Raw genomic sequence first — 12556 nt, 5'->3', positions numbered from 1 at the left:
GATTTTCTTCCCTAGTTCTTCCTCTGGAACTCCGACTTAATCTCAGATGGACAAAGGAAGGACCCCCCCCTCATCTAATTTATATCCCAACACACTGAGATCTGTAGTAGTGCTCTGCTATTATTACCACCAATGGAATTGCCGCTCCCAGAGACTTGGTGTTAGCTGGACAAAAGGTGGGCTTTACAGTACACTGCAGGTGTTACTTAGTTTGAAAATCACATGCAGTAAAACAGTAGGATTTTGAACGCTCATTAATGTTAGCTCAATATTAGAAACTGCTTGTCTTCTAGCACAAATAAATTATGAATAACTTTGGTTGTTTCTTAAGTGGCCATTATTGTTGGACCACTGTTAGAGAAGTACTCATGACCAGTCGATCATCTAAACGGCAAATAAATTGTTTGGCAATATGCACAATATACCCTCCTTTCAGATAAGTGAAAGTGTTGTGTGTTGTCTAGTACCTCCTCAACATGGCTTAATGCAAACAAGGATACCAAGCCCTATACAAACAACACTGCCTCAGAGAGAAATTACCCTAGTAAACGCTCTGCTTGTTATTTGGAGTTTATCTGAAGCATTGTGTTAACACTGAGACTTGTTAGATAGCGAGATAGACTGTGTGAGAGTGACGTGTTGTCAGAACCTCAAACCTGCTGCTGCTCCTCTTGTTTGCCATAGAGCTCAGTGGGCAACCCTCTTTACACAGAGCCCCTCTTAAATCAGAGGGTAAACAGAAGCCTTCCACAATGTGACATTGGCCCCATGCTTTAGCCTTGCTGCCAGGAGGGGATAGACAGAGAGAAGTCTACTCTGTTTGACTTTACCGCTAAATGAAGGCCACATCCAACACACAGATATAAAACCCACCGTTGAAACATTGATTTCACTTCAGGTAGAGGAAGAATAATACGGTACAAACTCTTTCAGAATTACATTTTAATGACTAATCAGAATCGCTAAAGTTAAGTTGAATTCCCGGAGCTGTATTGTAGTTAGATGGGTAAGGCCAGTCAGTATGTAATGAGACAGCATTAGCAGTCTTAAGACTGTCTCTTTGTTTATTTCTGAGCCTGTTTCAGAGCCAGAGGTTTACTGCCCATCCCATCAGCCTGTCAACTCAGCTGGCAATAACACTAACAGCCCTGACTGCAATTGCAGATGTGTGTGTCTGTGTGCTTTGAAAGGGATAGACAAATGAGAACAAGATTGAAACATTACTGGTTTCAAGTTGAACAATAGATTTACAAAATAACATGTATGAAGGACTCATTGCGCTGTTGGTTGCGTTCTGATGTAGGGTGTCTGATACAGGTTTTCATATGATTTTAGTCTACCTACAGCCACTCTGAGCAGAGTCTAATATTGAATTATTAGAAAACTAGAATATATAACAAGTTCTTCCATCATTTGGAGGACAGGAGTTTTATAAGCAATTTCCTGGTTGAACTCCACTATGTACGCTGGGGAAGAGTGAGTGGAAGCCATATTGGTTAGAGAAGCCAACTAACCCTTTGGGAATTTTAACATTGTGTGAGTACTGGTGAGGGTAGGAATATCTGGCTGAATTCCCATATGTACGCTGAGGCAGAGTGAGTGACAGCCATCTTGGTTAGAGAAGCTATTTAACCCTTGGGTTTTGCCTGCTACATGTCAGGACCTGCAGATGAACATAGCTGCAGCTTGTTAGTGACATGACGGCCCCACCCTGGCATCCCCAGCTGATCACTAACCGGTCTAGAAATGTTCATTACACCCTAGCTAACTTTACACCTCACTGTTACCCCACTACAATCCTGTAGCCCAGTAGACACAGTAGGATTTTCTTCCTCCTACAATGTAACTGTACATCTGACATAAAATGGTAGCCTTCTATAAATGACATTTCATCCCAATGTGTAGGCTATATTACAACCTGTTCCTATAACACACATACCTCTCCACCCAGTTTGGGTAGGAGGATGACGCCTCATTGGCTTGTTATTGTTGCAGGGTAATGAGTTCTGCATTTTCTCCACATTGCTCCTGTTGATGGCATTAACTAAAGCAAGCAGAGCGGAAACCACCAGGAGCTTTATGAATGACATCCTACAGATGGGACCGGATTAGGCCTTGCTCTCTTCGTTACAGCGCCAGGTGGCTTTTTCCTCCAGCAAAGGTGTTACACTTAATCCCATTACGTCGCTGCTAAATCTCACAGACATCAAAATGATCATCCCCCTGCGCTGCTACCCCCCTCACAACCTCCCTCTCTCCTCCTCTCCCTGCCCCCCTCACAACTTCCCCTCTCCTCCCTCCCTGCCCCCTCACAACCTCCCTCTCTCCTCCTCTCCCTGCCTTCCTCTCCCTACCCTCCTGCCCTCCTGCCCCCCTCACAACCTCCGTCTCTCATCACTCCTCCTTCTCTTCCTGCCCTCCTGCCCCCTCACAAACTCCCCCTCTCCATCACTCCTCCTTCTCTCCCTGCCCTCCTGCCCCCTTACACCCTCCCCCTCTCCATCACTCCTCCTTCTCTCCCTGCCCTCCTGCCCCCCTCACAACCTCCCTCTCTCCTCCTTTTCTCCCTGCCCTCTTGCCCCACTCACACCCCCTCCCCTCTCCATCACTCCTCCTTCTCTCCCTGCCCTCCTGCCCCCTCACACCCCCCTCTCCCTCTCTCCTCCTTCTTTCCCTGCCCTCCTGCCCCCTCACACCCTCCCCCTCTCCCTCCTCCTCCTTCTCTCCCTGCCCTCCTGCCCCCCTCCCCCTCCCCTCTCCCTCTCCTCCTTCTTTCCCTGCCCTCCTGCCCCCTCCCATCCTCCTGCCCCCTCCCATCCTCCTGCCCCCTCCCATCCTCCTGCTCACTTTCCATCCTTTCTCTTTCCAAGTGACTGGAGGTGGCTTCACCTGAAAAGAGTCAAAATCTTCAGGCAGCTGCTATTTTAGCTGGCGCGCCGACTCGCTGCGAATGCCAATCTTGATCTAATTTCAGCGCGCTGGTGGCCCCTTATTCCCCCCGTCCAATAACGTGTCTGCTGGAAAAATCCCACTGCTACAAATCAAGTCTATAATCCTAGCAAGGGACCTCGTGTCAATCTCGTTTTACAAACCCATGCTGCAGGTTTCCCCCTTTCTCTTTCTCTGTGTATTGCCGGTTGGCCTCTGGGGACAGTCCTTAAGTCCCACATCTCCTCAGAATAATAGATCAGGGATCACAAAACATGACCCCCCAGAACCTTGATATCACAATATTGCGACCCTTGGGGCATAAAACATAGGTGAGGATTAGGACTTTGCATAATAAGATTACACGCTGACTGGATGAAATCAAGGGAGGATCCATATGTGGCCGGCTGGCTCACTGTCAGCTGCTGTAGGCTGAGGGATATGTGTCGCAGAGGGTGGCAGGCAGCCTAGGAGCTGCTGGAAATCAAATGGGATTGTGTTCTGAATTAGCTGTCCATTCCCAGCCACTGGTGTCCCATACTCACAGGGTCAGACTCCATCTCCCACAGCTGCATTTGTGGGGGTTAGGTTGGCTCAAGTGTAGTCCACTTACTCATAACCTACTGCCCACAACTACAGGTCGATGTCAAGTCAGCTTCATCTATAAACCACTTTGAATTTGATTTAAAGTGCAAAATAATTAAGGAAGCAAAATAGAGGTGATTACACTATGTATCACTGTTATCGTCTCTCAGTGTCTTTAGAATGTGACATCCAGTGTATTTGCCATTGTTGTAGTCTCTGTAAATACTGTATGTACAAAATGAATGCTTTATTGAATAAATAAGTAGGTACCACAAGTAGAACTAACTATGAGACGAACCTTTCTCCTCTGTATACCAGTTCCTTTCTCCTCTGTGTACCAGTTCCTTTCTCCTCTGTGTACCAGTTCCTTTCTCCTCTGTGTACCAGTTCCTTTCTCCTCTGTGTACCAGTTCCTTTTTCCTCTGTGTACCAGTTCCTTTCTCCTCTGTGTACCAGTTCCTTTCTCCTCTGTGTACCAGTTCCTTTCTCCTCTGTGTACCAGTTCCTTTCTCCTCTGCGTACCAGTTCCTTTCTCCTCTGCGTACCAGTTCCTTTCTCCTCTGTGTACCAGTTCCTTTCTCCTCTGTGTACCAGTTCCTTTCTCCTCTGTATACCAGTTCCTTTCTCCTCTGTGTACCAGTTCCTTTCTCCTCTGTGTACCAGTTCCTTTCTCCTCTGTATACCAGTTCCTTTCTCCTCTGTATACCAGTTCCTTTCTCCTCTGTGTACCAGTTCCTTTCTCCTCTGTATACCAGTTCCTTTCTCCTCTGTATACCAGTTCCTTTCTCCTCTGTGTACCAGTTCCTTTCTCCTCTGTATACCAGTTCCTTTCTCCTCTGTATACCAGTTCCTTTCTCCTCTGTGTACCAGTTCCTTTCTCCTCTGTATACCAGTTCCTTTCTCCTCTGTATACCAGTTCCTTTCTCCTCTGTGTACCAGTTCCTTTCTCCTCTATGTACCAGTTCCTTTCTCCTCTGTGTACCAGTTCCTTTCTCCTCTGTATACCAGTTCCTTTCTCCTCTGTGTACCAGTTCCTTTCTCCTCTGTATACCAGTTCCTTTCTCCTCTGTGTACCTGTTCCTTTCTCCTCTGTGTACCAGTTCCTTTCTCCTCTGTGTACCAGTTCCTTTCTCCTCTGTGTACAAGTTCCTTTCTCCTCTGTGTACCAGTTCCTTTCTCCTCTGTGTACCAGTTCCTTTCTCCTCTGTATATCAGTTCCTTTCTCCTCTGTGTACCAGTTCCTTTCTCCTCTGTGTACCAGTTCCTTTCTCCTCTGTGTACCAGTTCCTTTCACCTCTGTGTACCAGTTCCTTTCTCCTCTGTGTACCAGTTCCTTTCTCCTCTGTGTACCAGTTCCTTTCTCCTCTGTGTACCAGTTCCTTTCTCCTCTGTGTACCAGTTCCTTTCTCCTCTGTATATCAGTTCCTTTCTCCTCTGTGTACCAGTTCCTTTCTCCTCTGTGTACCAGTTCCTTTCTCCTCTGTATACCAGTTCCTTTCTCCTCTGTGTACCAGTTCCTTTCTCCTCTGTGTACCAGTTTCTTTCTCCTCTGTGTACCAGTTCCTTTCTCCTCTGTGTACCAGTTCCTTTCTCCTCTGTGTACCAGTTCCTTTCTCCTCTGTGTACCAGTTCCTTTCTCCTCTGTGTACCAGTTCCTTTCTCCTCTGTGTACCAGTTCCTTTCTCCTCTGTGTACCAGTTCCTTTCTCCTCTGTGTACCAGTTCCTTTCTCCTCTGTGTACCAGTTCCTTTCTCCTCTGTGTACCAGTTCCTTTCTCCTCTGTGTACCAGTTCCTTTCTCCTCTGTGTACCAGTTCCTTTCTCCTCTGTGTACCAGTTCCTTTCTCCTCTGTGTACCAGTTCCTTTCTCCTCTGTGTACCAGTTCCTTTCTCCTCTGTGTACCAGTTCCTTTCTCCTCTGTGTACCAGTTCCTTTCTCCTCTGTGACCAGTTCCTTTCTCCTCTGTGTACCAGTTCCTTTCTCCTCTGTGTACCAGTTCCTTTCTCCTCTGTGTACCAGTTTCTTTCTCCTCTGTGTACCAGTTCCTTTCTCCTCTGTGTACCAGTTCCTTTCTCCTCTGTGTACCAGTTCCTTTCTCCTCTGTGTACCAGTTCCTTTCTCCTCTGTATATCAGTTCCTTTCTCCTCTGTGTACCAGTTCCTTTCTCCTCTGTGTACCAGTTCCTTTCTCCTCTGTGTACCAGTTCCTTTCTCCTCTGTGTACCAGTTCCTTTCTCCTCTGTGTACCAGTTCCTTTCTCCTCTGTGTACCAGTTCCTTTCTCCTCTGTGTACCAGTTCCTTTCTCCTCTGTGTACCAGTTCCTTTCTCCTCTGTGTACCAGTTCCTTTCTCCTCTGTGTACCAGTTCCTTTCTCCCTCACAGAAATGTGTATGACCGGACACCATCCACCCGCTGTCCCCCAAATGACCAACAAGGAATGAGCCTTTGCAAGCAGCTCATGGTGTTCCATTTGCACCATTTGCCTGAGAGTTTTTACCTTGTCCTGTGTGTCATTCAGTGGTAGAACACCGTGAGCTGCCAAGGCCCATTACCTGTTGGTCATTTGGGGGACAGCGGTTCAAATCAATCAAATCAAATCAAATCATTTTATTTATTTATGTATGTATTTGTCACATACACATGGTTAGCAGATGTTAATGCGAGTGTAGCGAAATGCTTGTGCTTCTAGTTCCGACAATGCAGTAATAACCAACGAGTAATCTAACCTAACAATTCCACAACTACGACCTTATACACACAAGTGTAAAGGGATAAAGAATATGTACATAAAGATATATGAATGAGTGATGGTACAGAATGGCATAGGCAAGATGCAGTAGAGAATATTGAGTACAGTATATACATATGAGATGAGTAATGTAGGGTATGTAAACATAAAGTGGCATAGTTTAAAGTGGCTAGTGATAAATGAATGACATAAAGATGGCAAGATGCAGTAGATGATATAGAGTACAGTATATACATATACATATGAGATGAGTAATGTAGGGTATGTAAACATTATATTAAGTGGCATAGTTTAAAGTGGCTAGTGATACATTTTTTACCTCAATTTCCATCAATTTCCATTATTAAAGTCAGCTGGAGTTGAGTCCATATGTTGGCAGCAGCCACTCAATGTTTGTGGTGGCTGTTTAACAGTCTGATGGCCTTGAGATAGAAGCTGTTTTTCAGTCTCTCGGTTCCTGCTTTGATGCACCTGAACCGACCTCGCCTTCTGGATGATAGCAGGGTGAACAGGCAGTGGCTCGGGTGGTTGTTGTCCTTGATGATCTTTATGGCCTTCCTGTGACATTGGGTGGTGTAGGTGTCCTGGAGGGCAGGTAGTTTGCCCCGGTGATGCGTTGTGCAGACCTCACTACCCTCTGGAGAGCCTTACTGTTGTGGGCGGAGCAGTTGCCGTACCAGGCGGTGATACAGCCTGACAGGATGCTCTCGATTGTGCATCTGTAGAAGTTTGTGAGTGCTTTTGGTGACAAGCTGAATTTCTTCAGCCTCCTGAGGTTCAAGAGGTGCTTCTGCTCCTTATTCACAACGCTGTCTGTGTGGCTGGACCAATTCAGTTTGTCCGTGATGTATACGCAGAGGAACTTAAAACTTACTACCCTCTCCACTACTGTCCCGTCGATGTGGATAGGGGGTGCTCCCTCTGGAGTTTCCTGAATTCCACAATCATCTCCTTTGTTTTGTTGACGTTGAGTGTGAGGTTATTTTTCCTGACACCACACTCCGAGGGCCCTCACCTCCTCCCTGTAGGCCGTCTCATTGTTGTTGGTAATCAAGCATACCACTGTAGTGTCGTCCACAAACTTGGTGATTGAGTTGGAGGCGTGCGTGGCCATGCAGTCGTGGGTGAACAGGGAGTACAGGAGAGGGCTCAGAACGCACCCTTGTGGGGCCCCAGTGTTGAGGATCAGCGGGGTGGAGATGTTGTTACCTACCCTCACCACCTGGGGGTGGCCGGTCAGGATTTCCAGTACCCAGTTGCACAGAGCTTGATGACGAGCTTGGAGGGTACTATGGTATTAAATGCTGAGCTGTAGTCGATGAACAGCATTCTCACATAGGCATTCCTCTTGTCCAGATGGGTTAGGGCAGTGTGCAGTGTGGTTGCGATTGCGTCGTCTGTGGACCTATTGGGGCGGTAAGCAAATTGGAGTGGGTCTAGGGTGTCAGGTAGGGTGGAGGGGATATGGTCCTTGACTAGTCTCTCAAAGCACTTCATGATGACGGAAGTGAGTGCTACGGGGCGGTAGTCGTTTAGCTCAGTTACCTTAGCTTTCTTGGGAACAGAAACAGGGTGGCCCTCTTGAAGCATGTGGGAACAGCAGACTGGGATAAAGATTGATTAAATATGTCCGTAAACACACCAGCCAGCTGGTCTGCGCATGCTCTGAGGACGCGGCTGGGGATGCTATCTGGGCCTGCAGCCTTGCGAAGGTTAACAAGTTTAAATGTTTTACTCATGTCGGCTGCAGTAAAGGAGAGTCTGCAGGTTTTGGTAGCGGGCCGTGTCAGTGGCACTGTATTGTCCTCAAAGTGAGCAAAGAAGTTATTTAGTCTGTCTGGGAGCAAGACATCCTGGTCCGTGACGGGGCTGGTTTTCTTTTGTAATCCGTGATTGACTGTAGACCCTGCCACATACCTCTTGTGTCTGAGCCGTTGAATTGCAATTCTACTTTGTCTCTATACTGACGCTGAGCTTGTTTGATTGCCTTGCGGAGGGAATAGCTACACTGTTTGTATTCGGTCATGTTTCCGATCACCTTGTCCTGGTTAAAAGCAGTGGTTCGCACTTTCAGTTTCGCGAGAATGCTGCCATCAATCCACGGTTTCTGGTTTGGGAATGTTTTAATCGATGCTGTGGGTATGACATCGCCAATGCACTTTCTAATGTACTCGCCCACCGAATCAGCGTATTCGTCAATGTTGTTGTTGGACGCTATGCGGAACATATCCCAATCCACGTGATCGAAGCAGTCTTGAAGCGTGTAATCAGATTGGTTGGACCAGCGTTGAACAGACCTGAGTGCGGGAGCTTCTTGTTTTAGTTTCTGTCTGTAGGCTGGAAGCGACAAAATGGAGTCGTGGTCAGCTTTTCCGAAAGCTTCCGCGACGCACCTTATATGCGTCGCGGAAGTTAGAATATCAATGATCCAGGGTTTTACCAGCCCTGGTTGCGCAATCGATATGCTGATAGAATTTAGGGAGTCTTGTTTTCAGATTAGCCCAGCTACAATGAATGCAGCCTCAGGATGTGGTTTCCAGTTTACATAGAGTCAAATAAAGTTTGTTCAGGGCCATCGATGTGTCTGCTTGGGGGGATATATAAGGCTGTGATTATAATTGAAGAGAATTCCCTTGGTAGATAATGCGGTCGACATTTGATTGTGAGGAATTCTAAGTCAGGTGAACAGAAGGACATGAGTTCCTGTATGTTGTTATGATCACACCACGTCTTATTAATCGATGTGTGAAGAAACCATCTGGCTGCACCGGCTCTGATAGCGTCTCTCGAGTGAGCCCTGTTTATGTGAAGTAAAGAATGTTACAGTCTCTGATGTCTCTCGGGATTGCTACCCTAGCTCGTATTTCATCAACCTTGTTGTCAAGAGACTGGACATTGGCGAGTAGTATGCTAGGGAGTGGTGCGTGATGTGCCCATCTCTGGAGCCTGACCAGAAGACCGCTTCGTTTGCCGCTTTTACGGAGACCTTGTTTTGGTTCGCCAGCTGGGATCCGATCTATTGTCCTGGGTGGTGGGCAAAACACAGGATCCGCTTCGGGAAAGTCATAATCCTGGTCGAAATGATGGTGAGTTGACGTTGCTCTTATATTCAGTAGTTCCTCCCGACTGCATATAATGAAACCTAAGATTACCTGGGGTACCAATGTAAGAAATAACACGTAAAAAAAAAAAATACTGCATAGTTTCCTAGGAACGTGAAGCGAGACGGCCATCTCTGTTGGTGCCGGAAGACACAATAGTGTCCAGTGCTTATTGATCTGCTCAGGGAAGGGACGGGCAGGCCCATTTCCCACACCCTGTGGTCACCCTGCGGTGGATCAGGAAGCACGGTCAGACACCGTTCTGTGAGGGAGAAAGGAACTGATACAAAGAGAAAGGTTCGGCTCATAGTAGGTTCTACTTGTGATTTAGTCAAAAAGGAACACAATATACTGGGTCAAATGGTGGACTTTGCTGAACAGTTAGTCTTAGTTTGCATTCTAAAGGGCAAAGCGGGGTCTATTGTCAACAGGATACTCTTTTTATTGTATTTGTGTGTCAAGAATTATCAGCCGATGATCGTGGACTTCAGGAAATAGCGGAGGGAGCATCCCCATATATACATTGATGGGACAGTAGTGGAGAAGGTGGAAAGTTTTAAGTTCCTCGGCGTACACATCACGGACAAACTGAAATGATCCACCAACACAGACAGTGTGGTGAATAAAGCGCAACAGCACCTCTTCAACCTCAGGATGCTTGTTACCTGAAACCCTCACAAACCTTTACAAATGCACAATTGAGAGCATCAGCTCGGGGATGTATCACCGCCTGTTATGGCAATTGCACCACCCTTAACCGCAAGGCTCTCCAGAGGGTGGTGCGGTCTGCACAACACATTACCGGGGCAAACTACCTGCCCTCCATGATACCTACAGCACCCGATGTCACAGGAAGGCCAAAATGATCATCAAGGACAACAACCACCTGAGCCACTGCCTGTTCACCCCACTACCATCCTGAAGGCGAGGTCAGTACAGATGCATCAAAGCTAGGACCGAGAGACTGAAAAACAGCTATCTCAAGGCCATCAGACTGTTGCTCTTAAGGATATGCCCCTTTTTTCCATTTCCACCTAAAATGACACACCCAAATATTACTGCCTGTAACTCAGGCCCTGATGCAAGGATATGCATATTCTTGATACCATTTTAAAGGTAACAATTTTGTGGAATTGTGAAAGGAATGTTGGAGAATATAGCACTTTAGATCGGGTAAAAGAAAATCAACTTGTTTTTGTATTTTGTTGGTTGCATCTTTGAAATGCAAGAGAAATGCCATAATGTATTATTCCAGCCCAGGTGCAATTTATATTTTGGACACCAGATGGCAGCAGTGTATGTGCAAAGTTTTAGACTGATCAAATGAACCATTGCATTTCTGTTCAAAATGTTGTGTCAGGACTTCCCAAATGTGCCCAATTGGCACTTTTCAAGTTCAAAACTGTGCACTCTCCTCAAATAATAGCATGGTATTATTTCACTGTAATAGCTACTGTAAATTGCACAGTGCAGTTAGATTAACTAGAATTTAAGCTTTCTGCCAATATCAGATATGTCTATGTGCTGGGAAATGTTCTTGTTACAACTTAATGCTAACCGCATTAGCCTAAGTTAGCTCAACCGTCCTGTGGGGGACCCACCGATCCTGAAGAAGTTGCTATCACTAACACAGTGAGGCTGCTGCCTACATACAGACTCAAATCATTGGCCACTTTAATAAATGGATCACTAGTCACTTTAAATAATGCCAATTTCATCATGTTTACATATCTTACATTCCTCATCTCATATGTATATAATGTATTTTATACCATCTATTACATCTTGCCTATGCCACTTGGCCATTGCTCAACCATATATTTATATGTACAGTTGAAGTCTGAAGTTTACATACACCTTAGCTAAATACATTTAAACTCAGTTTTTCACAATTCCTGACATTTAATCCTTGTAAAAACTCCCTGATTTAGGTCAGTTAGGATCACCACTTTATTTTAAGATTGTAAAATGTCAGAATAATAGTAGAGAATGATTTATTTCAGCTTTTATTTCTTTCATCACATTCCCAGTGGGTCAGAAGTTTACATACACTCAATTTGTATTTGGTAGCATTGTCTTGAAATTGTTTGACTTGGGTCAAATGTTTCGGGTAGCCTTCCACAAGCTTCCCACAATAAGTTGGGTGAATTTTGGCCCTATCCTCCTGACAGAGCTGGTGTAAATGAGTCAGGTTTGTAGGCCTCCTTGCTCGCATACGGTTTTTCAGTTCTGCCCACAAATGTTCTATAGGATTGAGGTCAGGGCTTTGTGAAGGCCACTCCATTACCTTGACTTTGTTGTCCTTAATACCTCTTCGGGCTATGGGGCAGTATTTTCACGTCCGGATGAAAAGCGTGCCCAACGTAAACTGCCTGCTACTCAGGCCCAGAAGCTGGTATATGCATATAATTGGTAGATTTAGATAGAAAACACTCTAACGTTTCTTAAACTGTTTGAATCATGTATGTGGGTATAACAGAACTGATATGGCAGCAGAAAACCTGAGAAAAATCCTTCCAGGAAAAAAAATTGAGTTCACTCTCTTTTCAATGGGATTTCTATGGGGATCTAGATTTCTGTGGCACTTTCTTGCAGTTCCTGTCGCTTCCACTGGATGTCAACAGTCTTTAGAAATTGGTTGATCTGACACATTGGCTGGATTAACAACAAGCGTAGCTTCAATTTGGTGTATTGCATGTGTGATTTCATGAAAGTTTAATATTTATAGCAATTTAATTTGAATTTGGCTCTCTGTCATTTCACCTGATGCTGTTGAGGGATTCCGCTAGCTGAACGTCTAGCCGTAACAAGTTAAGAGAGAGAGTGCGAGCTAGGGCCAGAGAGAGAGAGAGAGAGAGAGAGAGAGAGAGAGAGAGAGAGAGAGAGAGAGAGAGAGAGAGAGAGAGAGAGAGAGAGAGAGAGAGAGAGAGAGAGAGAGAGAGAGAGAGAGAGAGAGAGAGAGAGAGAGAGAGAGAGGGCCAGAGAGCGCGAGCCAGAGAGAGAGAGCGTGAGCGAGGGCCAGAGAGAGAGAGTGCGAGCTAGGGCCAGAGAGAGAGAGAGAGAGAGAGAGAGAGAGAGAGAGAGAGAGAGAGAGAGGGCAGAGAGAGCGAGGGCCAGAGAGAGAGAGAGTGTGAGCGAGGGCCAGAGAGAGAGAGAGAGAGGGGCCAGCGAGGGCCAGAGAGAGAGAGAGCGA

The sequence above is a fragment of the Oncorhynchus keta genome, chromosome 17, assembly GCF_023373465.1.
Source record: "Oncorhynchus keta strain PuntledgeMale-10-30-2019 chromosome 17, Oket_V2, whole genome shotgun sequence".
NCBI lineage: Eukaryota > Metazoa > Chordata > Actinopteri > Salmoniformes > Salmonidae > Oncorhynchus > Oncorhynchus keta.
The sequence above is the reverse complement of the archived record's forward strand: the minus strand, read 5'-3'. Positions refer to the sequence as shown.